Source organism: Suncus etruscus, chromosome 1 (assembly GCF_024139225.1).
Source record: "Suncus etruscus isolate mSunEtr1 chromosome 1, mSunEtr1.pri.cur, whole genome shotgun sequence".
Classification (NCBI taxonomy): Eukaryota; Metazoa; Chordata; class Mammalia; order Eulipotyphla; family Soricidae; genus Suncus; species Suncus etruscus.
This window is the reverse complement of record NC_064848.1, coordinates 3,478,195-3,502,626: the sequence shown is the minus strand read 5'-3', so window position 1 is coordinate 3,502,626 and position 24,432 is coordinate 3,478,195.

Here is a 24,432-nt window from a genome sequence, read left to right as displayed (position 1 = left end):
AAGGTTTGGCAAAGAGAGTTTCTTGACAGTCTGACAACAGCTAAATCAGCCAACCGACCCTGCCTTCAGCTCTAGCAAAAATGCCTCAATAGCCTCCCCAACAAGCTCTTTTATTTCTCACTCAATCACCCCCACCCTGGAAGATCCAGGTGGGATGGACAAGCACAGAACTAATAACATAAATAATTCGAAGAATATTCTACAGTTTTTATTCTTAAAATTTGGCTCTTTTGAAATTTCTATTGAAAACTGAGCTTTTTACCATTTTGGTTTAGATTTATGCACTAAAATTAAACTCAGAGTAATCATCTCTCTCTCTCTCTTTTTTTTTTTTTTGTCTTTTTTTTTGTGGGGGGGGCACACCCAGTGGTGCTCAAGGGTTACTTCTAACTCTCTGCTCAGAAATCGCTCCTGGTGGGCACAGGGGACGCATATGGGATGCCGGGATTCAAACCACCATTGCTCTTGGGTCTGATTCTGGGTCGGCAAGCATGTGAAGCAAACGTCCTACTGCTCTACTATTTACTCTGGCCCCCAACAACTCTATTATGAACAGCTTGGTAAATCAGTATTATGATTTTAAACTAAAAAAACAAAATCAAAGAAAAACAATTTTGGGGGCCGGAGAGATAGCACAGTGATTTTTGTCTTGCAAGCAGCCGATCCAGGACCTAAGATGGTTGGTTCGAATCCCTGCGTCCCATATGATCCCCTGTGCCTGCCAGGAACTATTTCTGAGCAGATAGCCAGGAGTAACCCCATGAGTGCCCTCCGGGTTACTGGCATGTTTGATCCCCAGCATCCCATATGGGCCCCAAGCCTCCCAGGAGCCATTTCTGAGTGCAGAGACAGAAGTAAACCCTGAGCACCAAAAGGTGTGGCCCAAAAACCAAACCATAACAAAACAAAACAAAAATATAATAAAGTTGTTTGAAGAAGTCAATGTTCCAACAAGAATCCAGAATGACTCTTCCCTATCATGTCCCCAGTTTCCCACCTACCCCTCATAGCCCTGCCCCCCTAGTAACGACTTAGTGTTTCCTTAGTCACTATTCCTTAGTAGGCAAACATTTACTTCAGACTGTCAGGGATCCCTGGATGATAGTACAGCAAGTAGGGTGTTTGCTTCCTATATAGTCCCCAAAACCCTCCAGTAGTAATGATGGAATTATCTGAAAAATAGTTTATTAAAAGTCAATCTGTGATCATTAGGTTTTGTTTCTTTGGGGCCACACCCAAAAGGTGCTCAAAGGTACGTTTTTGGTTTTAGGTTTTGGAGACCATACCCAGTGGTGTTCACAGCTGACTACTGGCTCTGTGCACAGAAATCACTGCTGGCGGGCTTGGTGGCCATATGGGATGCCAGAATTGAACCCTGGTCGCCGCATGCAACGCATACACCCTACACACTGTGCTATTGTTCTAGCCCCTTAAGGGTACTTTTGGTTCTGCTCACCTCTTGACAGTGCTTGGGAACCAATTGAAGTGCTGGGGGACTAAACCATGTGCAAGTCTAGCTCCCTACCCACTGTACTATCCAGTGGTCCTCAAACTATAGCCCATGGGCCACATATTGTATTTGTTCCCGTTTTGTTTTTTTCACTTCAAAGTAAGATACATGCAGGGGCCCAGAGAGATAGCATGGAGGTAAGGCCTTTGCCTTGAATGCAGAAGAACGGTGGTTCAAATCCCGGCATCCCACATGTTCCCCCGAGCTGACCAGGAGCAATTTCTGAGCATAGAGCCAGGAGTAGCCCCTGAGCACTGCTGGGTATGACCTGAAAACGAAACAAAACAAAACAACCCAAAATAAGATAAAAGCTGTGTGCATAGGAATTTATTCATAGAGTTTGTTTTTTACTATAGTCTGTCCCTCCAACGGTTTGAGGGACAGTGAACTGTCTCCCTGTTTAATATGTTTGAGGACCACTTGTGGTCATTCTTATGTCTTACCTTGTTACTAAGGCCATTATCTGAAGATTTATGGGGCTGGTCAGTGCTAATTTAGTCTTTTGTATCATTAAACTTTGTGTTCTCCTAAACACTTTCCCATAAGATTTTTGTTTGTTTGTTTTGGAGCCACACCTGGTGATGCTCAGGGGTTACTCCTGGCTATGTGCTCAGAAATCGCCCCTGGCTTGGGGGACCATATGGGATGCCAGGGGATCAAACCACAGTCCATCCTAGTTTAGCACGTGCAAGGCAGACTCCCCTACTGCTTGTGCCACCGCTCCAGCCCCTCCCATTAAATTTGGTGTGGTTTTACTGGGCTGACAGTTACTATGAATTTTGGCCATGTGCTGAAGCTAGCGCCATTTGGTGACTTGTTCTTTTCAAGGTTAGTTGTGGAGGGGCCAGAGCGGTGGCCTTAGGGGTAAGGCGTCTACCTAGCAAGCACTAGCCTAGGACAGACCACTGTTCGATTCCCCCAGCATCCCATATGGTCCCCCAAGCCAGGAGTGATTTCTGAGAGTATAGCCAGGAGTAACCTCTGAGTGTCACCAGGTATGTCAAAAAAATAAATAAAAGATTATGCTAAGTCTATATCAGGTGTGGCTACAGACTACTGTGCCTTCAGGCAGCAGGGGAAATCTTCCCTCTCTCCCATTCCAAGAATGCCTCTGAGTGGTCAGCTTGGACCAGTCTACCTGGGAAAATTCAGTGACATCATGCTCTTTTAGAGATTTCTTGTGGAACTGGGTCCTTTCTCTCCTAGAAGATATCAAGTGCGAGCGAGGGGCTCCCAGACCTGTTATAATCAGCTTAGCTCTTCTCTCTCCAGAGCTCCCCATCCCCAGGGACTGCAGTGATGTGGCCAGTGCCCTCAGGGGTTCACAGAAAGTTGGTCAAATGTAGAACTCACTTAATGAGCTTCCTTCCAAAGATAATATTCTCATTTCTTTCTATTTTAGGCTCCTCTCCTGTGCTTTTACATGCAGAAACATTTTTTTGTAGGGGCCAGAGCAGGTAGGGGCCTTTGCCTTCATGTGGCCGACCTGGGTTCTATCCCTGGCATCCCATATGGTCCCCTGAGCCTGCCAGGAGTAATTTCTGAGGGACAGAACCAGGAATTTATCTTGAGCACCACTGGGTATGACACACACCCCTCCAATTTTTTTTTGCTAATAATTTATTTTATAGGACCAGAGAAATAATACAGTGGTTTAAGGCAGTGGTCTTGCATGCAGTCAACCTGGGTTTGTTACCTAGTATTTAATATGTGCATATGGTACCCCAAACATTGCTTGTAGTGATAAGCCCTGAGCACTGTTGCATGTGGCCCCCCAAACAAATAAAATTTATAATTGTTACTGGTCAGATAGATAGTCTAAATAGGCTACTTCTCTATTACATGAACTGGAACTGGCTATGTATGTTTTAGTTTAAGAATACTTTGGGGCTTTCCTTCCTGAGAGTCAGGAGTTTCTGCCAGCATGGGGTTTGGCAACCCTCCACCATGCCAAAGGCCTTTCTAACCAGGCCTAGGAGGGGTGGCGGGACATGGGTCACCCCTAGCACCCCCTACCTCCTTCCTCCGGAACTCCAGGGCTTTCCCCTGGGCCACGTGCCTGGGCAAGCCAGCTAGGTGAGTCCCTTGAGGAGCTTATACCTTACCCTAGGCTTTCCCCATTTCCCATCCGGCTCTGGAGGGAGGATTTGGGTGGGGGCTTTGACCTTCCGGCCCTTCCAGCTCTTGAAGGATCTCTTTCCTTCCTGGGAACCAGGAGTTTCTGCCAATATGGGGAATAGCAGCACAAGAGGTTCTGGCTTCAGGAAGTCCCAGGCAAGTTTCCTTACTAAACCTGTCCATTGTGAAACCGTGCAGGGGCAGTTATTTGAATATTGGGATATCATTGTGTTTAATCTTTTTGTCATAATCTGAACGCCACCCAGCAGCTCATTTTATTCCTTTACTCCCTCACTCCCACCTCCTATTAACAGACATTTAACCATTTTTTTTATACTAATGATTTTTGTTTTTGGCCAAGGTGGATTACATATCTTTCACAGTAATTTTTTTTGGGGGAGTCTGAAGCTTCAGCAGGCAACACTGGATGACATGGCTTTATGCGGTTGCCTTTTTGGCCAAGCTTAGTGGAAGATGCAGCCTTGGCTGCCCCCCCACAGCCTTCTCTCTCTTTCCTCCTGGTCCCCAGGGTTACCCCTGGCAACCTACTCAGAGTCCCAGGCAAGTGGATTCCAGCGAGGAGCAGTTTAAAGGAGACCCCAGGTTTTTCCATTCCTTCATGGAGCTGGGGAGGGGGGGGGGGGGGACTGGTGAACTTCGATTTCCAGCAATTAGGAAGCAAATGCCCTTTGGTGAGTCGGAAGCTTCAGCATGCAACACGGGGGACCATGCCTTGGGCTTTTGGCCAAGATTAGGGGAAGATGCAGTCTTGGCTGCCCCCACAGCCTTTTCTCTCCTTCCTTGTTCCTGCAAGGTGTGGGGAGGGGAACTGGTGAACATCCGGCTTCCAGTAATTAGGAAGCAAAGGCCCCTCGGGGAGTCGGAAGCTTCAGCAGGCAACACGGGGATGGCATGGCTCCATGCGCTCTTCGCTTGGTCAAATCACAGACCAAAGTTGTGTCTCGGAAACATCACCCTCCCTCTTGACTATTTCTAAAACATAAAAGGGACACGTGTATCTCCTTTGTATATCTCAGATGTATTCCCCTTAACATCTATCACTCTTTGTTGAATATCCTCTTTTAGTGACAATTTTGCCCACTGGTTTTGTTATTTGATTGTTTGCTTTTTCCCCTTTGAGATCTGTTTTATAAGTAATACTGGTAGAAGAGTGTCCTCTGTATAGAATTCATGTTTGAACCAAGTTACGGGGAATGTTGGACTTCATTTGTGGGCCCCCAGATGCACCAACAATATCTTGTGGCATTGCTTCTCTTTTGTATAGGCACATTAAAATGGCAAAATAATACATATGCAAACAAGTTCTTATCTAATAGAGATGGGAACACATATTTGGTAATTCAGTTAAGTCTTATACCCTGAACATTGGCATAATAATTTGGCTTAGGCCTCAAAAGAATGGGCACCGCCCACACACACCTGAAAAATGGATACCATCTATGGAAACAACCACAATTGTCTATAACATTACCAGGATCCAAGCCTCTACCAGGGAACACCTACCACTGCTCTGGCATTGACTTACTCCAAAGAGTGCTCTCAACACCCAGACGACTCAGCAACAGCCTGCTTGCAGGACAGATCACTCCGAATCTAATGGTATGCTGAAACTAGAGGATGGTCCACCTCAGCCTGACATCGATGAAAGAAATGCATAGAAATGCATAGAATCCAGAATCTTTAAATATAAGAACCTGATACCAACAATGGCTCAAGTGTGAAAAAGTTTCACTGAGACCATGGAGAATGACTTGGATTGGACAGACTGGCATGCCTGGAACCCAGAGTCGATCTTATGCCAATAAACTTCTGGGGTGAGGCCTTCTTGTAATCAGGCCAAGTATTTTTTTCCCATTTCCCCATATTTTTCTGGGCCTATGCAAACAACGGCGATTGCCACTATCACGCCTTTACTATATTTTTTTTTTACTCTTATCCTTTAAGGAAAAAAAAAAATTTACTGAACTTAAAAACAAATAACTGTAGTGGAATGCCTGTCTTGAATACAGGCAGGGGATGGGAGTGGGAGGGGTAATGTTACACTGGTGAAGCAGGGTGTTCTGTGTGACTGTAACTCAACTAGATCATGTTACTTAAATAAAAAATATATTGAAAAAATAACTACACTCACACCTAGCAGGACGAAGTTAATGAGTGAGAGAAGTAGAATGCCTGAATACAGGCAGGGGGTGAGAGAGGAGGGAGTTGGGGGGGCATTGATGGGTGGGAATGCTGCACTGGTGAAGGGGGGTGTTATTTTTGTAACTGAAACCAACTACAATCATGTTTGTAATCATGGTGCTTAAATAAATATATTTTAAAAAAAAAGAATACTTTGGGGCTGGAGAGATAGCATGGAGGTAGGGCATTTGCCTCTCATGCAGAAGGTCATTTGGTTCGAATCCCGGCATCCCATCTGGTCCCCCTCGTCTGCCAGGAGAGATTTCTGAGCATAGAACCAGGAGTAACCCCTGAGCACTGTCGAATATGACCCAAAAACCAAAAAAAAAAAATAAATAAATAAAAGAATACTTAGAGTATGTATAAGGATATAAAAGTAAATTAAAGATGCTACATTAATATTTAAATGGTAGTAAGTTTGTTTTCTGTTTGACACTTTAGATATTTGTAATGTATCATAGAATTTAGCATGCTAGATTTGCAAGCTAAGCTATAATGTATAATTAAATAATTGATTTAAATTTGTGATTTAATGTTCAAATCTCATTACTTCATAAACAGTATGGATATAATTAAAGGCATTTGAAGCTCGTAATATGTGAGTTTATTAAATTTACAAGAATTACTTAAGTACTTTGTAAAGATCCCTATAAATTTAGATCTTGAAATATTTAAGAAAGAAATTTCAAAATTTAATTTGAAATAATTAAATCTTTATTAAATTATAAACTGGATCAAAATTAATACAAATACCTTATAAATTATTATAATTGTTATATGTTTATAAGGAAACTAAGAGGGATTAATGTTATTAATTGGGGCTGGAGCAGTAGCACATCAGCAGGTCATTTGCCTTGTAATCCTGGCTAACCCAGGATGAACCCAGGTTTGATTCCTGGCATCCCATATGATCCCCTGAGCCTGCCAGAAGTGATTTCTTATATTTTTTAATTTTTTATTTAAATTATTAAAACAAAAAATTATTAATTTAACCACAGTTTTATAACTTTTATAAATTAATTTTAAACCAATATCTTCAGTGAGTCCTCACCGACATATATGAATGAATGGATTTAAATTGTACCAGGCTTTGTGTAGGGCGGTAAGGAATATCACATAAGCATTGGGGCCACCAAGCTTTGCTTGGGTACCATGTCGTACCTATGTTTTCCTAGGAGCTGGAGAGAGATTACAGTGGGTGGGGGTGTTGCCTTGCACACTGTTGACCCAGATTCAATCCACATTACCCCATGTGGTTCCCCAAGGCCCTCAGGAGTGACCCCTGAGTGTAGAGCCAGGAGGAAGACCTGAGCACTGCTGAGTGTGGCCCCCAAACCAAAAGCCAACAAACAAACCTGGGGCTTCCTGCATGCAAACCATGCATTCCAGCCCTTTAAGTTATCTCTCTTGCTCCCTGGAAAGGGGCCAAACTCTGTGGTGCTAGTGGGATGCTTCTAGAAGTGCTCAGGAATCTGGTGCCAGGAATCGGACCCAGCCTCCTGCCTGCAAAACAAGTGCTGCAGCTCTCCATCTATTTTCCTAGTCCCAGCTCCAACCCTAGATATTTTATTTTGTTTTCACTTTTTGGTTTTAGACCATGCAAGGCATGGTCCTTCTTGGCTGGGTGCTCATTCTCCTGGTATGCTTAGGGGACTGGCCACAAAGGGTGCAGTCAGTTTGTTGATCTCTCTCTCTCTCTCTCTCTCTCTCTCTCTCTCTCTCTCTCTCTCTCTCTCTCTCACTCCTCTCTCTCTCTCTCATCCTGAACTTTTTGTTTGTTTTGGGGCCACACCCAGTGGTGTTCAGGGCATTACTCCTGGCTCTGCATTCAGAAATTACTTCTAGCAGGCTTGGGGGACCATATGGGATGCCAGGGATCAAACCTAGGTTGGTTGTATGCAAGGCAAACATCCTTACCCACTGTGCTCCAGCCCCTTCTTCCTTCCTTCCTTCTTCTTTTTTTTTTGTTTTTTTGTTTTGATTTTTGGGTCACACCCAGCAGCGCTCAGAAGTTACTCCTGACTCTATGCTCAGAAATCGCCCCTGGTAGGCACAGGGACCATATGGGATGCTGGGATTCGAAGATTTGAACCACCGTCCTTCTGCTTGAAAGGCAAATGCCTTACCTCTATGCTATCTCTCCGTGCCCAACCTTCCTTCCTTTATTCTTTCCTTCCTTCCTCCCCTCTTTCTTTCCTTTTCCTTCTTTCCTTTCTCTTCTTTTCTCTTTCTTCTTTCTTCCTTCTCTCTACCTTTCTCTGCCTTCCTTCCTTTCTTCCTCTCTTCCTCCTTTTCTTCTTTCCTTCCTTCTTCCTTCTTTCCTTTTACCCTCCTTCCTTCCTCCTTTTTCCCTTCCTTCCTTTCTTCATCCTTTCTTCATCTCTTCCTCATTTCCTTCTTTCCTTTCCCTCCTTTCCTTTTTCTTTCTTCCTTTCTCCTTTCTCTTTTCTTCATTCCTTCCTCTTTCCTTCTTCCTCCTTTCTTCCTTACTCTATTCCTCATTTCCTTCCTCCCTTCCTTTCGCCCTTCCTTCTTTCCTTTCTTTGTTTTTCTTTCTCCCTTCTTTCCTCCCCCTCTCTTCCTTCCCTCCTTCCTTCATCCCTTTTCCTTCCTTCCATTCTTCCTTCCTTCCATCCTTTCTTCCTTTCTTTATCTTTCCCACACCCAGCAGTGCTCAGGCTTTTGTCATGCCTCTGTGATCAGGTGGGGCTCAGGGGATTCCAGTAGTGCTGAAATTCTAATTCTAGTACTGTACTGTCTCTCCAGCCCTTAGCGCTGTTAAGGTTTCCCTGATAGCCACTCCTTCCCAGAGGAGACTTCAAATTCTGTCTCTGAAATTCCTTTGCTTTGAGAGAATCAGGGGCAAAAAGCATTTTGCCATACCTGTGAACAATCCTCTGAGCACTGGCAGAGTAAACCTTCCTTCCTCTAGCACAGATCCAGGAATAGTGCCTGAGCACCTCTGAGTGAGTCCCCAAACCCAAACCTCCGTATACGCGTGTGTACTTCATGTTACCACTGTAGTAGGATTCAGCCAATCAAACTACAGAGGTTAGAGCTTACAAATGAATTCTTTGAATAATGTTCAGTGGGATCTTTGATTCTTTTCTTAACCAGACGAAGTGTACTCAACCCCATATGTTATTCTCCCTGAGGCCTCCTGACTTTCTCTCTCCTGGAAAATAGCACACACCCCCCCTTTTCCCTGATAAGCCTCTTAATAGTGATATTTTTTTCTTTTTCTTAGACATATTGCATGACCTTTGAAATCAAGTATATACAGGCTGTCCCCAAACTGACACTATCTGTAATATGTTTTAGTAATTTGTTTTAGTAATTTGACCATTTTTTGGTTTTTATTGTCCTTTCGGGTCACATTCAGTGATGTTCAAGGCTTTCTCCTGGCTCTACACTCAGGCATCACTTCTGATGGGGCTCAAGGGACTCTAAGGGGAACCAGGAATAAAACCCAATTGACTGTATGCAAGGCGAGTGATCTATCCATTGTACTATCATTCCAACCCCGTGTCTATTCTTTTGGGGGGTATGGTAGGTAGGTGTTTGGGTAGGTGTGTCTTATGTCTGGTTCTGTGCTCAGGGGTTACTCTCAGCAGAGCTTACGGGACCATATGTGGTGCTAGAGATTGAACCTAGGTCAGTCACATGCAAGGCAAATGCTCTATGCTTTGCTCTATCCCTCTAGCCTGCATATTTGTTAGCACTCAGCTGAATGGTTACATTGACTTCTTACATTATATCCTGGGTTGACCCTGTGACTAACTGCTGGTCAATGCTATGGAAACAGAAGGGTCTGACATTTCCAGGAAGCCTTCAAAGGGACAGTCTTTGATGAAGTCTTGGAAATGTCACACCCAATGCTGATTGAGATATAATCAAACACATCCTTTACAATTTTTTTCAATGGAAAAATTTCAGAAAATTGTATAGGTACATCTGGGAGAAAATAATAATGACCTGTAAGTTCTCTACCTGGAAGTAGCTTGTTTTAGCTTCTCCAGTTTTGTTTGTAAGATAAATAGATTCAGATTAGATATAAAACGTCTCCTTGGATTCTGTCCAGTGTGCTTTTATTCTTACCTTTAAAAACTCAGTATTGGGGGCTGGAGAGATAGCATGGAGGTAAGGCATTTGCCTTGCATGCAGAAGGATGGTGATTCGAATCCCGGCATCCCATATGGTCCCCGAGCCTGCCAGGAGCGATTTCTGAGCATTAGAGCCAGGAGGAACCCCTGAGCGCTGCCGGGTGTGAGCCAAAAAAAAACAAAAAACAAAAACAAAAAAAAAAACCTCAGTTATTATTTGGGGCTGGAGTGATCGCATAGCAAGCAGGGCATTTGCCTTGCACATGGCCCATCTGGGTTAGATCCCCAGAATTCCATATGGTCCCCTGAGCCTGCCAGAACTAATTTCTAAGCACAGAATAACCCCTGAGCACCTCCAGGTGTGGCTCAAAATTCATAAATAAATAAATAAATAATACGTAAATATAAAAACTCAGTATGTGATTGCGATTATTTCAAAATACTTATTTGATGTTTGTGTAAGAGGCATTAGGGTGGTGAATGATGATGAGAATGAATGCAGAATCCATGCAGACCTCTGTTCAAGTTTCATTTGGGCCATTAACAGTGGATCCTCAGACAAGACATTCTCCTCTCTGAACACAGGCAGAATATTGAGGGTTTTTCTATTGAGTTATTGGGAGGAGGAAATACATTTAAAATCTCTACCATGGATCTGGGTCTTAGTATAAACCAGTGGTCGGCAACCTGCGGCTCGCGAGCCACATGTGGCTCTTTCCACTTTTAATTTGGCTCTTCTGTGTGCCAGGCGGCCACTCCAGGAGTCAGGACTCTGCTCCTAGCCTCTGACAGTGCCCACCCTGTGTGGGCTCTCAAAATAAATTTCAATCGTGGTTTTGGCGAGATTTGGCACAGTTGAAAAAAAAGGTTGTCGACCACTGGTATAAACTATTGTGATTTTTATACTATAATGATAATGATGGACAACACTTCCTCCTGCTTCTGCACTCAGGGCTCACACCTGACAGTGCTTTGGTGCTGGGCATCAAACCTGGATTAGCAATTTGAAAAGCAAGCACATTACCTGCTGTACTATTGCTCCAGCCCTGACAATTACTATGATGCTTTAGCCATTTTTTCCTTCTTTAATATGTAACTCTGTTGATGTCCAGGCCTCTCTGTCTTTCCTTCTCATGTATGTCACTCATCTAAGCTTTTCTTCCCTTTCCAGTGAATGGCATTGCTCAGGACAAGTCTTGAAAATGCTCAGAGATATGTCTGGATGGAGTCCGCTGCTCTGTAGGCTGTCCATAAACTCTGTGGCCAGGTCCATAACACCACAGCTCTTTGGCCTCTGGGCATGCCTTGGTTCTCAGGCCACCTGGGGGAAGAACTGCTGCTGCCTCGGCATAGGTGAGACATCCAAGGAGTCCCTTCATCTGTGACCCCTTTTTTGAGATTTACTCTCTGCCCCTTGTCTGTTTCTATTATTTGACTGACTTGTTGATGAGATCTAATTAAGTTTGGTTACCTAGTACCCCATCCACTCCCCACTCCACCTCCACTGGAACAAATTTATGGTAAAATTAAGCACCAGCAATAGTATAGCAGAGTACTGTAGGTAGGGCGCTCGCCTAGCACACAGCTTACCTAAGTTTGATCCTCTGTATGATCCCTAAACACTACCAGGAATAATTCCTGACTGCAGTGCCAGAAGTAGCCAGTAAACAATGTTGGGTGTGACCTCCACTCCAAAAAAAAAATAAAAAACGGGAAATATAGGAGGGAAATGCACCTACAGTCTTTATGTACATGAGCATAAGCATAGTTTCATCAATTTTTCGCAAGTGGTACAGATCTGAATTACACTGGTCCTCAGTAATAATCTTGGCTATTGGGGGTTATCTATTGTTGGAAAATGCCTTCGTAGGGGCTGGAGAGATGCAGTATGGAAGGTACTTACCTTGTATGAGGCCTATATGGGGTTTGATTCCTGACACCACATGATGCCCTGAATATTGCTGGGTATGGCCCCAAAACAAACCAGAAAAAAACCTTCATATCTGAATAATCAGAGTCCTTCCTATTCTCTGGCTTTATTAGATTATTTTTGTTGGTTTTTTGTTTGTTTGTTTGTTTTTTGGGGTTTTTTGAGGGGGTTCCACTAGGCAGTACTCAGGGGTTACTCCTGGCTCTACACTCAGAAATCGCTCCTGGCAGGCTTGGGGGACCATGTGGGATGCCAGGATTCCAATCATTGTCCTTCTTCATCTAAGGCAAACGCCCTCCTACCCGCTGTGCTATCTCTCCAGCCCCCTACTGGATTATTTTAGTCATTAATTTACTGTTAATAATTGACTTTGAGAAGCTTGTTTTATTTTGTTTGTTTTGGTTTTTTGTTTTGTTTTGGGGGCTACACCTGGCTCTGCACTCAGAAATCACTCCTGGCAGGCTCAGAGGACTTTTGGGGATGCCAGGAATTGAGCTTGGGTTAACCTCATGCAAGACAAATTCTCTACCCGCTGTGCTATTGCTCTAGCCCCCTGAGAAATCTATTTCTTATTCATATCTTTATTTAAACACCATGATTACAAATATGATTGTAGTTGGGTTTCAGTCATATAAATAACACCCCCCTTCACCAGTGTAAGATTCCCATCACCAATGTCCCAAATCTCCCTCCTCCCCATCCCACCCCTGCTTGTACTCTAAACAGGCTTTCTACTTCCTTCCCGATCTATTTTGTATTAAATAAACTATCTCACAACTAAGTGGCATTTCTTTTTTTTGTTTGTTTGTTTTTGTTTTTGTTTTTTGGGGGGGGCCACACCCGGTACCACTCAGGGGTTACACCTGAATATGCGCTCAGAAGTCGCTCCTGGTTTACGGGACCATATGGGACACCGGGGGATCGAACCACGGTCCGTTCTAGGCTTGAGCTGGCAAGGCAGACACCTTACCTCTAGTGCCACCACGCCGGCCCCCTAAGTGGCATTTTTATGACTTTTTTCTAAGTGGCACTTCTCTGACTGCCCCCTACCACCACTACATTCTGGTATGGTCCTTCCCCTTGATAATTGATACCTATAATCCCTGACAGTACAGTTACAGTTTTACAGGGTTTTTTTTCTTAGCTTGTCAATGAAATGGTCTCTAGAACACTAAGGGTCAGGAATTCTAAATCCTCAACCTCAAATTCAATGGGACTGTTACTGTATTATGAAGGAATGGCTCAGACATAGACTACAAAACTAGCAGAGCCTAAGGTTTGAGGGTAGGAGGCAAGAATTCTTTTTATCAGGGGGCCAGAACAATAGCACAGACAGAAAGTAGAAAATTTTCCTTGCATGTGGCCAGCAGGTTTGATCCCCAGAATCCCCAAGCGAAGAGTAATTTCTGAATGTAGAGCCAGAAGTAACCCCTGAGTGTGCCTGAAACTGGCACACAAAAATAATAAACAAACAAACAAACAAAATTCTTCCTTCTTGCCTGTACTGTCACTGGAGCATACAGGAGAACAGGGTTGGTCTGCAAGTAGCTGTACTAGGTTCAGTCCCCAGCATCCCATATGGTACCCTTAGCTCACCAGGAATGATGCCCAAGTACAGAGCCAAGAGTAAGACCTGAGCATAGCCAGGTATTACCCCCAAAACAAACAAACAATACCAACAAAAAAGAGAATTTTTTCAGTGTCTCTGATTTAGCAATAGAGATGCCACTCCCAGCTTTACCCTTTGATTCCGGGGCCTTTTAAAGTAGCACTTTGAATTGCAGGTATGGCCTGTCAATTTGCAGATCTGAGCTGTTGGTAGACACTATAGGTTTAGCAGGCAATTAGCTACTTCGGGGTGATGGGTATGTTGGAGATGAGCAAATACCACAGCAACGAACTCATTAGTGTTTTTATACTGCCAGGAAGTAAGAACTTTGGTAGAAAGGGTCATTTGTGGAACTTAATGATGATAAACAGATTTTACCAAACTCCACCACTGGCAAAGGAATAGTCATCAAGGAAGACAAATTCACTAAATAGGTGAATTTAGGAGGAATCATCAGTTCCTTGTAACTAAACCAGGGAAGCTGGTGTTCTTCCTTTCTGTGGTTGGCTTATCCCCGGAGCACTATTACACTGGGTCATGGCCACCTAAGTTCTCAGAGCCTCCTCTGCATCGATTCCCTCCAGTGAGCAGTCACATGGGTCACAAATAACCCCACCTAATATCTATGTACATTATGCCTATTTTGGGTGTCCAACCTTGGATCTCTCACCCTGATTTTCTTGCCATCAACCTTATAATCTGTTCTAAATTCCTCTTTAGGTAGAAAAACAGTTTGCCATTATCCAACACCAGTGTAGATCTACTTCTTTGTTTTCTAGATTTGTTTTTCTTTTTGGGTCACACCTGGCTGTGCTCAGGGCTTACTCCTGGCTCTGCACTCAGGGTTCATTCCTGGTAGGGCAGGAGTATAGGATGCCAGGTTTGAAGCTGGGTCATCACACAAGGCAGTTGCCCCATCTGTCATACTCTTGTTTGACCTCTAGATCCACTTGTGAGGTCATTCTTCTGTGGTTAGTGAACAACCACTTGAATTGCTCCAAGCTCTGTCTGTTGATTGGACTTCCCTTTACCACAAGGCTATGCCCTTGTTGGCATAACCATACAGCAGCCACCATCTCTGGTTAGAATATCTGGAAATGGGGGACCGGAGAGATAGTATGGAGATAAGTGTTTGCCTTGCATCAAAAGGACAATGGTTCGAATCCCAGCATCCCATATGGTCCCCCGAGCCTGCCGGGGGCGATTTCTGAGTGTAGAGTCACGAGTAACCTCTGAGCACTACTGGGTGTGACCCAAAAAACAAAAAAGAAAGAATATCTGGAAATGAAGCCCAATTTTGCTCTTTCTCTATTAACTACATAAAAGGTTCTCCTAAGAACCTCTCATAAGAGATGTGAATTGAGGAATAAGCAACACTAAAACAGGCCATAGGATAAGCTATCTGTGCCATCTATTTCTACTTGAACCTGATCTGTAGATAACACATGTATTTGATGAGAAGTTGTTTCTGTCTACACTAACTTTTGTTTGATTTTTCTTTCCTGCACACCCAGTGGTAATCAAGGCCTATTCCTAAATCTGTGCTCAGGAATGACATCAGGCAATGCTTATGGGGATGTAGTTTTGGGGATCCAGACCTGGGTTGCAGCCAGTGTCATAAAATGCAAGGCCAGTACTTTACCTCTACCTCTTAGACTCTCTGTCTGTCCCGTCCTCTTTTTCTGGCCTTGCATACACTACACCAACTTTTATTGGCTCAGTGGATCAGAGAACACTCATAAAATGCTCAAGTCACAAAAACGAAAACAAGAAATGCTCAAGTCACAGAGTATAGGTTTGGTTTTATGGTATACAGTAGATGTAGTATGGTATAGGTATATAGTGTGTACCTATATATAATATATAGTATATTGTATGGTATAGAGAAATACTGTAAACCCTGTCCAAATAATCCCATGTAGGATGGAGATACACATTTACCCAAATGCTGAGGAACATGATCAGATATGTACCCCTTTCAAAGCCCACAGAAACTACTTGGTTCAAGGTTATTTCATCACCCTGGGAAAAAAACATTTTTGTGGGGGTCACACCCAGCAGCGCTCAGGGATTCCTCTGGCTCTACACTCAGAAATCGCTCCTGGCAGGCTCAGGGGACCATATGGGATGCGGGATTCGAACCACTGTGCTTCTGCATGAAAGGCAAACACCTTACCTCCATGCTATCTCTCCAGCCCCCACCCTGGGAAAATTTTACATCTGGTATCTAGTTGGGTGTGTCAAGACCTGCACTCCTTTCCTTATCAAGGTAGAACAATGTTTAGAACTTTACAACTTCCAGGCCCACTGAATGAGAGCTAAGCCCTCTGTTGTCCACAGCATCATAATTTTACAGTTTCCTCTGCCCAGGCTTATCCTCTTCTCATAGTCATTCCAGATGCCTTTTGCTATAGTCCTCCTGCATTCTAGTCTTCACACCAGTTGGCTTCCTGGGGGTACCAAGCATTTAGACCCTAAGAGGCTCTTTAGGGCTATAAAGGCAGCATAACTTGTAGCGTCCTTGCTTTGTATGCAGCTGCTCACCATTTGATCCCCAGCCTCACAAGGTGTCTTAAGCAAGACCTAGGAAATAAGCCCTCTGAAAAGGACCAGAAAAAATACAGCCAGGGATGGCAACAAGACTAAATAAAACAAATAAAGTTAAATTTTACAAAAAGTCCTAAGGCATGCCAAGATCTTTTTCTCAAAAAAAAAAAAAAAAAATCAGCTCGGGAAGGAAAAGCTTTGCCGCAAAACTCCATGGAACTGTGCCATGAGCCTTTTATTGGAACTTTAATGTTCTCATAACCTTCTTGTTTGCCACAAGGCTTTCATTACCTTTAGATCTGCTAGGTCATAGGCCTGCATCAAAATGGACCCACTGTAAAGCCCATGTGTTCTACACTGTGCTTTATCCAAAGTATCTATTTGTGTTTGTTTGTTTGTTTGTTTGGGGTCATTCCCAATGGTGTTCAAGTATACTTCTTGGCTGAGCTCTGAAAACCATAGCAGTATGAGATTTTTTTTTGTTTGTTTGCTTGTTTGTTTTGCTTTTGGGGCCACACCCGGTGATGCTCAGGGGTTACTCTTGACTATGCTCTCAGAAATCGCTTCTGGCTCGGGGACCATATGGGATGCTGGGGGATCGAACCAAGGTCTGTCCTAGATTGGCCGCGTGCAAGGCAAATGCCGTACCACTGTGCTGTGGCTCAGGCTTCATGATTGTTTTTTCCTTGTTTGTTTTTGATTTTGGTTTTGAGACACGCCGATGTGTGCTCAGAGCTTACACCTGGCTCTGAGCTCAGCGTGGACATCACCTCTGCTGATGCGATGCTGGGGATTGAACCAGAGTTGACCATTTGCAAGGAGAGCACCTTCCCCACTGTAAAATCTGACACCGCAGAGTCAACTTGTGCAAGCAGTGCCTTAAACCCTGTACTATTTCTCCTTTCTCCCAGTTCGCAATTTAATAAGAATGGAGGTCACCTTCTCTTCCTTTTCAGTCTGCTGAGGCAGGAATAATTCCTCTTTCATGACTGCAGGCATGACATACCTGAGAGGTACAGACAACATAGAATCTTTACCATGGCCCACACTAGTGTGCAACTGGCTAGATGAAAATATTCCATGAATTGGGCCCAGAGAGATAGCACAGCGGCGTTTGCCTTGCAAGCAGCCGACCCAGGACCAAAGGTGGTTGGTTCGAATCCCGGTGTCCCATATGGTCCCCCCGTGCCTACCAGGAGCTATTTCTGAGCAGACAGCCAGGAGTAACTCCTGAGCACTGCCAGGTGTGACCCAAAAACAAAAAAAAAGGAAAAAGAAGAAGAAAATATTCCATGAATTGAGCCCAATTTTCTTTTTCCCTCACATCTCCCTAAGTTACTAATATACAGAAGATGTTAGTACTTACAATATTAATGCATTTTACAAAACTGCCCGCACTATTTATGAATGTCTTTTGAATTTTAGACACAACATATTCCACATGTGGGTCATCAAATGATCCAATCCATCTACCAAGTCAGTTCCACATGGGAAAAGATTAACCCTGGCAGGCTGGAAAGGAGGAATGAGTGTTTGTATTAAATTGTGAACTGGGGGGCTGGAGAGATAGCCCAGCAGTAGGGCATTTGCCTTGCACACAGCCAATCTAGGACAGACAGAGGTTCAAATCCTGGCATCTCATATGGTCCCCCAAGCCTGCCAGGGGCGATTTCTAAGCACAGAGCCAGGAGTAACCTCTGAGTATTGCTGGGTGTGACCCCAAATCAAAAATAAAATTGTAAACTGGAGGACGGAGTAGTGGCGTAGGCGGTAGGACTTGCGATAACCTAGAACAGACCACGGTTCAATCCCCCAGGGTCCCATATGGTCCCCCAAGCCAGGAGCAATGGTTTCTGAGCACATATCCAGGATTAATCCCTGAGCATCACTGGATGTGCCCCCCCACCCAAAAAAAATTGTGAATTAGGAGAAAGGAAGAAATTTTAGAATATTGCTCAGTTGGACAGACATTGGATTGCTTGTATAAGGTCTTGGGTTTGATTCCCTGCATCTCTCCCAAAGTAATTCATTGTCAAATGATCAGCTCTATAAACACCATAGCATTTTATTCAAGCATTTATTAAGACAGATGCCTTACCACTTGCACCACTGCTCCAGCCCTGTAAAAAACTTTTATTTGAGGGACCAGAGTGATAGCACAGTGGTAGGGTAGTTGTTTTGCATGCAGCCAACCAGGGACAGACCCAGGTTCAGTCCCCAGCATCCCACATGGTCCCCCTGAGCCTGCCAGCGGTGATTTCTGAATGCAGAGCCGGAAGTAACCTCTATGCACCACTGGGTATGACCCAAAAAACACTTTTTTTTCCTTTTTAGTTGCTTATTTATTTGGGGGGCCATACCTGGCAGGGATTACAGCTGTCTCTGTCAGGGATCATGCAAACCTTGTATTCAGCCCTTTGCGTCATTTCTCTGGCCCCAGAAAAAATAAATTGGGGAGGAAATTTTGAGTCACACTGGGCAGTGCTAAGAGATTATTTCTGTTTCTAGCTCAGGTTTTACTTCTGGTGTTGCTCAGGGGACCATATAGAGTACCAAACTTGGCCACCTGCTAAGGCAAGCTATTTCATGACTGAATTACCTCTCCACCCCTAAATATAAATTGTAAGAAAAAAACTGTACCTAATCATAAAATCTGTATCATAAGCTTCAAGTTTTATGATGACTCAGAATTAAATAATATAATATTATTAATAATAAGTGTATATGTCTTTAGTAGCAGAATAAATAAATTTTATTATAATACCCAGCAATTCCATGTCTGAAAATATTCCTCCTAAGGACTTGAAATCAGATATACCCAGGTTCATTGTATCTCTATTTATAATAATGGTGGCATAGAACTTACATAAATGTTCATCTATAGATACTTGGTTAAAGATATTTTGGATATAGGTTATAAGTTAAATCATATATACAAATAAATGAAATATTTTGATTCAGTCATGAAAAAAAGAAAGTCTTGCCACTAGCAAACAGTAAGATATTGTGTTAAGATATTAAAGATATCTTAATAAGGGCTGGAGTGGTGGCACAAGAGGTAAGATATCTGCCTTGCTAGCCTAGGACGGACCACGGTTCGATCCCCCAGTGTCCCATATGGTCCCCCAAGCCAGGAGCAATCTCTGAGTGCATATCTAGGAGTAACCCCTGAGCATCACCAGGTGTGGACCAAAAGCTAAAAAAAAAAAAAAAAAGATATCTTAACAAGATATCCTTGAAGATATTGTGTTAAGAAAAATATTATGGAGCTGGAGTGATGGCACAGCAGACAGGTCGTTTGCCTTCTATACAGCTGACCCAGGTTCAACCCCAGATAGTCTTCCTCCATTCTTGCTTAGAAAATAAAAATTAGGGCCTGGAGAGATAGCACAGCGGCGTTTGCCTTGCAAGCAGCCGATCCAGGACCAAAGGTGGTTGGTTCGAATCCCGGTGTCCCATATTGTCCCCCGTGCCTGCCAGGAGTTATTTCTGAGCAGACAGCCAGGAGTAACCCCTGAGCACCACTAGGTGTGGCCCCCCCCCAAAAAAAAGAAAAAAAAAGAAAAGAAAAGAAAAATTAGGGGCTGGAGAGATAGCATAGAGGTAAGCGTTTGCCTTTCATGCAGAAGGTCATCGGTTCAAATCCGGCCATCCCATATGGTCCCCTGTGCCTGCCAGGAGCAATTTTCTGAGCATGGAGCATGAATAACCCCTGAGCACTGCCGGATGAGACCCAAAAACCACAAAAAAATAGAAAGAAGAAAGAAAGAAAGAAGAAGAAAGAAAGAAGAAGATAGGAAGAAAGAAAGAAAGAAAGAAAGAAAGAGAAAGAAAGAAAGAAAGAAAGAAAGAAAGAAAGAAAGAAAGAAAGAAAGAGTAGAGAGAGAGAGAGAGAGAGAGAGAGAGAGAAAGAAGAAGAAGAAGAAAGAAGAGAAATGAAAGAAAGAAAGAAAGAAAGAAAGAAGAAAGAAAGAAAGAAAGAAAGAAAGAAAGAAAGATAGAAAGAAAGAAAGAAAAGAAAGAGAGAGAGAGAGAGAAGAGAGAAAGAGAGAAAGAAAGAAAGAAAGAAAGAAAGAAAGAAAGAAAGAAGAAAGAAAGAAAGAAAGAAGAAAGAAGAGAGAGAAGAAAGAAAGAAAGAAAGAAAGAAAGAAAGAAAGAAAGAAGAAGAAAGAAAGAAAGAAAGAAAGAAAGAAAGAAAGAAAGAAAGAAAGAAAGAAAGAAAGAAAGAAAGAAAGAAAGAAAGAAAGAAAGAAAGAAAGAAAGAAAAGAAAGAAAAGAAAAATTATGGAACTAGGGCAGTAGAACAGTAGGTAGGGCCTCTCACACAACTTGTCTCACACACAGCTGATTTGGGTTCAATTCCCAGTACATATAGTTCCCTGACCCCTGTCAGGAATGATTCCTGAGAGTAGAGCCAAGAGTAAGCCCTGAGCACTGCTGGATGTGGCTTCCAAATCAAAAAATGATGTGAGAAGCTGGAGCAATTGATGCAAGTGGTAGGGGATCTGCCTTGCATGGGCTAACCTAGAACAAACCACAGTTTGATCTCCCGGCATCCCATATGGTCTCCCAAGCCAGGAGCGATTTTTTATTTCTGAGAGTATAGCCAGGAGTAACCCCTGAGAGTCACCGGGTGTGGACCAAAACAAATATACAAAAAAACAAAAATGATATGCTACCACTTATATAGAGAGCATTATAAAAGCCAATTAGCACAGAAATAAAGATGAGAATGGATCTGCAAATAACAGAGCTTGGGAGAAATCAGGAGATGTTAGACCCAGTATACCTATTATCAATTAGGAGATGAGTAAGTGTTGGAAAACTAATAAATAGTGATTAGAGTTGACACCATATTAGATCATTGAAAGTTGCTAAGAAAGAAAAAAATTTTGGTTTTTTTTTTTTGAGGGGGGGACCACACTTGATGGTACTTGGGCACAACTCCCTACCTAATATTTGGGGGTCATTCCTAATAATACATAGTAGATCAAGTGATGCCAGGTTTCAAACCTACCCTTGGCCCCTACAATGCATGTGATTCAGCCCTTTGAACATCTTCCAACCCTAAGAGAGTAAATATTAAGTGTTCTTACCACAAACAAGAAAAAGATAATTATGCAGTTATTAGGTGATGACTGTGACAGCAATATGTCGAGTATATTAGATCAAGTTGGATATTTAAGCTTATTTTATTCACATGTCAATTATATCTCAATAAAGTTGGGGAAAGAAAGATCACCTGGATAAACTTTGAAGGGATTCAACATGGCCAGGCAGGGCAGAGATACAATTCTTTTTTTTTTTTTTTTTTTTTTTTTTTTTTTGGTTTTTGGGCCACACCCGGCAGTGCTCAGGGGTTACTCCTGGCTGTCTGCTCAGAAATAGCTCCTGGCAGGCACGGGGGGACCTTATGGGACACCGGGATTCGAACCAACCACCTTTGGTCCTGGATCAGCTGTTTGCAAGGCAAACTCCGCTGTGCTATCTCTCGGGCCCCAGAGATACAATTCTAAGGTCCAATGCATGTAGGAGGTCCTGTCTTTAATGCCTGGAATCTTCTCTATTCATTACCCAGATGAACATATTAAATAGTTGGCTGTGGTTACAGAATTGTCTACTTATTCTTGCAATTATGCCCACTTTTTCTTTACATATTACAAAACTGTTTTTGTGAGCTAGGGTGGGAATTTAGCTGTTCTCTGTGTTTGGGTATCACTCATGGGACCGTATGTGGTACCAAGGAATTAAACTCAGGTCAACTGTGTGAAAAGCAAGTGCCTTATCTGCACTGTTCTAACTCTCTGGTCCTTACAAGACCACAATTTATACTGCTTGCATGACAGAAAGAAATCCTCATATCTGCTTGGCTATAAGTCTAAGCATGGTGATGTTTTTTTTTTGTTTGTTTGTTTTTTTACATCTTTCTTTGTAATCCTCTTTCTCTCACTTTCAAAAATAAATTGCCTAGCTGGCCCATTTCACTTTTATCAGGGAGCATCCTCAGAAGTACTTTGGAAACCATGTTATATAGGGGAGACAAATCCACTGCTCCTACATGGAAAACATGTGCTCCAGTCTTCTGAACCATCTCCCTGACCTGAATTTTATTTCCTATTATGTTTCTTTGCCTCTGGAGCACCCAACTAAAAGTTCTCTGAAATGTTAATCATGACAGACTTGAAGGAAATTCTGTGTTTTTCATTGGCTAGACAGGCATAAATGTCTAGAACTACATAGCATTTTGACCATTGTAAGATTTCTTTTGTGAATAAACCCAAGAATAATGAGCTGAATAAAATTACACAACAAAGTTCTTTCTAGTCTCTCCTATTAATATATAGAATATTTGTGAATATTAATATAACAAATGTAAGGAAGAATAGATTTTTCTCTCTTGCCCCAATGGACAGAAGTATAGTATTTTATTACTCTAATAAATAATGCATAGCAGTTAATTTTAATACACCACAATTATATTTAAATACAATTAAAATACTACATAATGCTATAAATTCATACAATTCAATTTAATTCAATACAGTGTATTTAATATAATTTAAAACTTTTTATGCTTAAGAAAAATGAACCTTTATAATTTGACATTTCATTAATTGAGGTCGACCATAAAACATGTAAAAAAAATTTGTTTTGTTTTATTTTTGGCTTTTTGGGGGGGGGATCACACCCAACGGCAATCAGGGGTTACTCCTGGCTCTGTGCTCAGAAATTGCTCCTGGCACAGAGCATGGGGAACTATATGGGATGCCTGGATTTGAATCACTGTCTGTCCTGGATTGGCCTGCGTTCAAGGCAAACGCCCCTACCGCTGTGCTATCTCTCCAGCCCTGGTTTTGTTTTTATTTTGGGGCAACACTAGGGATGTGGACAACTCCCTGGCTCTGCATTGAGGAATTACATCTTGCTGGTCTCGGGGGGATATATGGGATGCTAGGTATCAAACCTGTGTATCAAACCGGTTGCCAGGCAACCGCCCAACCCACTGCTCTATTTCTTTGACCCCCTTGCAAAAATTCTTTTAGGGAATTTGCAAGGGGAGCTCTCGTTTACTCCCTGCTTTTGGACATAAAAACTTCCGCTGAATACATGAATATCTATTAATGTCCTAGAAAGAAGTCCCTCCCCGCCCCCACTCCTCGCTCAATAAATGAGTTTTAGAATCTTGGAACAGTTACGTCTGGGAATCCTAGTAACGTTACTCATCTTCAGATATAGGCAAAAGTCCACTTAAGCTTGGGCTTTATTGTCAAGCGAGAGAAGGTGGCGTCATCTAGTGGTACTTTTGAAGAATTTCAGTGTGTTGGTATTTCTGAGGAGCTTGGCTGGAGAGAATGAGAAGGAACTAGTGGAACGTTTAAGTGTCTCTTGTTCATGTATCTTGGTTGTTTTCCTATACCATGTCTGATCTTTTTTTGTTTGCTTGTTTTTTGTGGGGTTTTGGGTCACACCGGATTCACTCAAGGAATAACTCCTGACATCTGCGTTCAGAAATCGCCCTGGCATCCTCTAGGGACCATATGGGATGCCAGGAATCGAACCACCTGTCAGTCCTGGGTCGGCTGCTGCAAGGCAAATGCCCCGACACTGTGCTGTCTCTCTGCCCCACCATGTCTGACCTTTGTTTCAGTTCATTATATGGAGGGGGACGTGGAGCCTTATCTTGCCCTCTTTGTACTGCCTGAGTGTAGCTGGTATTTGACCCCAAGTTTATCTCACTCTGCTGTACCTACAGCCTCAGAAGCCAAGATGTTTGTGTATCTTTGTGCAAACAACCCCACTGTTCTGAGCCTCATGCTTCTGCTCTGGAAAAATGGATGATAGTTACTTTGCCGGGTGGTGTTTGAAATCTAGAGAACTGAAAAAATGACTAATGCCATCCCAGAAGAAGGCCATGAAAGAAATGGAAGATGACTCTTTGTGCAATTCTGGCACAATATCAGCAAAGTGACAGCTAGTATTTGGGATGCAAACCCTCGGGAGTGACACTGTAACTTGAAGCTGACTAATTTGGCCTTCAACTTCGAGGCCAAGTTCACTACGGACCGAAGGCTGGACTTAAAAAAGAAGATGATTCGGCCTCCCAAACCATGCAAAGGGAGCAGGCCAGTGTACGATCATTTGCACGTTGCAACTACATTAAAGACCCTTCCTGCTAGTCACAATCCCCAGACAGAACAAGGTAATCACCAAGGTGAGTGCAGCCTCAACAGGATATGGTGGTCACCTCCAGGGCTGCCACGTCCTGAGTTTCCAAGGTCGCTTCCATTTTCTTCTTTTAAATGATTTTGGTTTGAAGGACATGCCTCACAGTGCTCAGGGCACACTCCTGGCAAGTGCGTGGGGGACCCAATACCAATATGGCACCTGTTGCAACCACAGCTACACAGTAGGC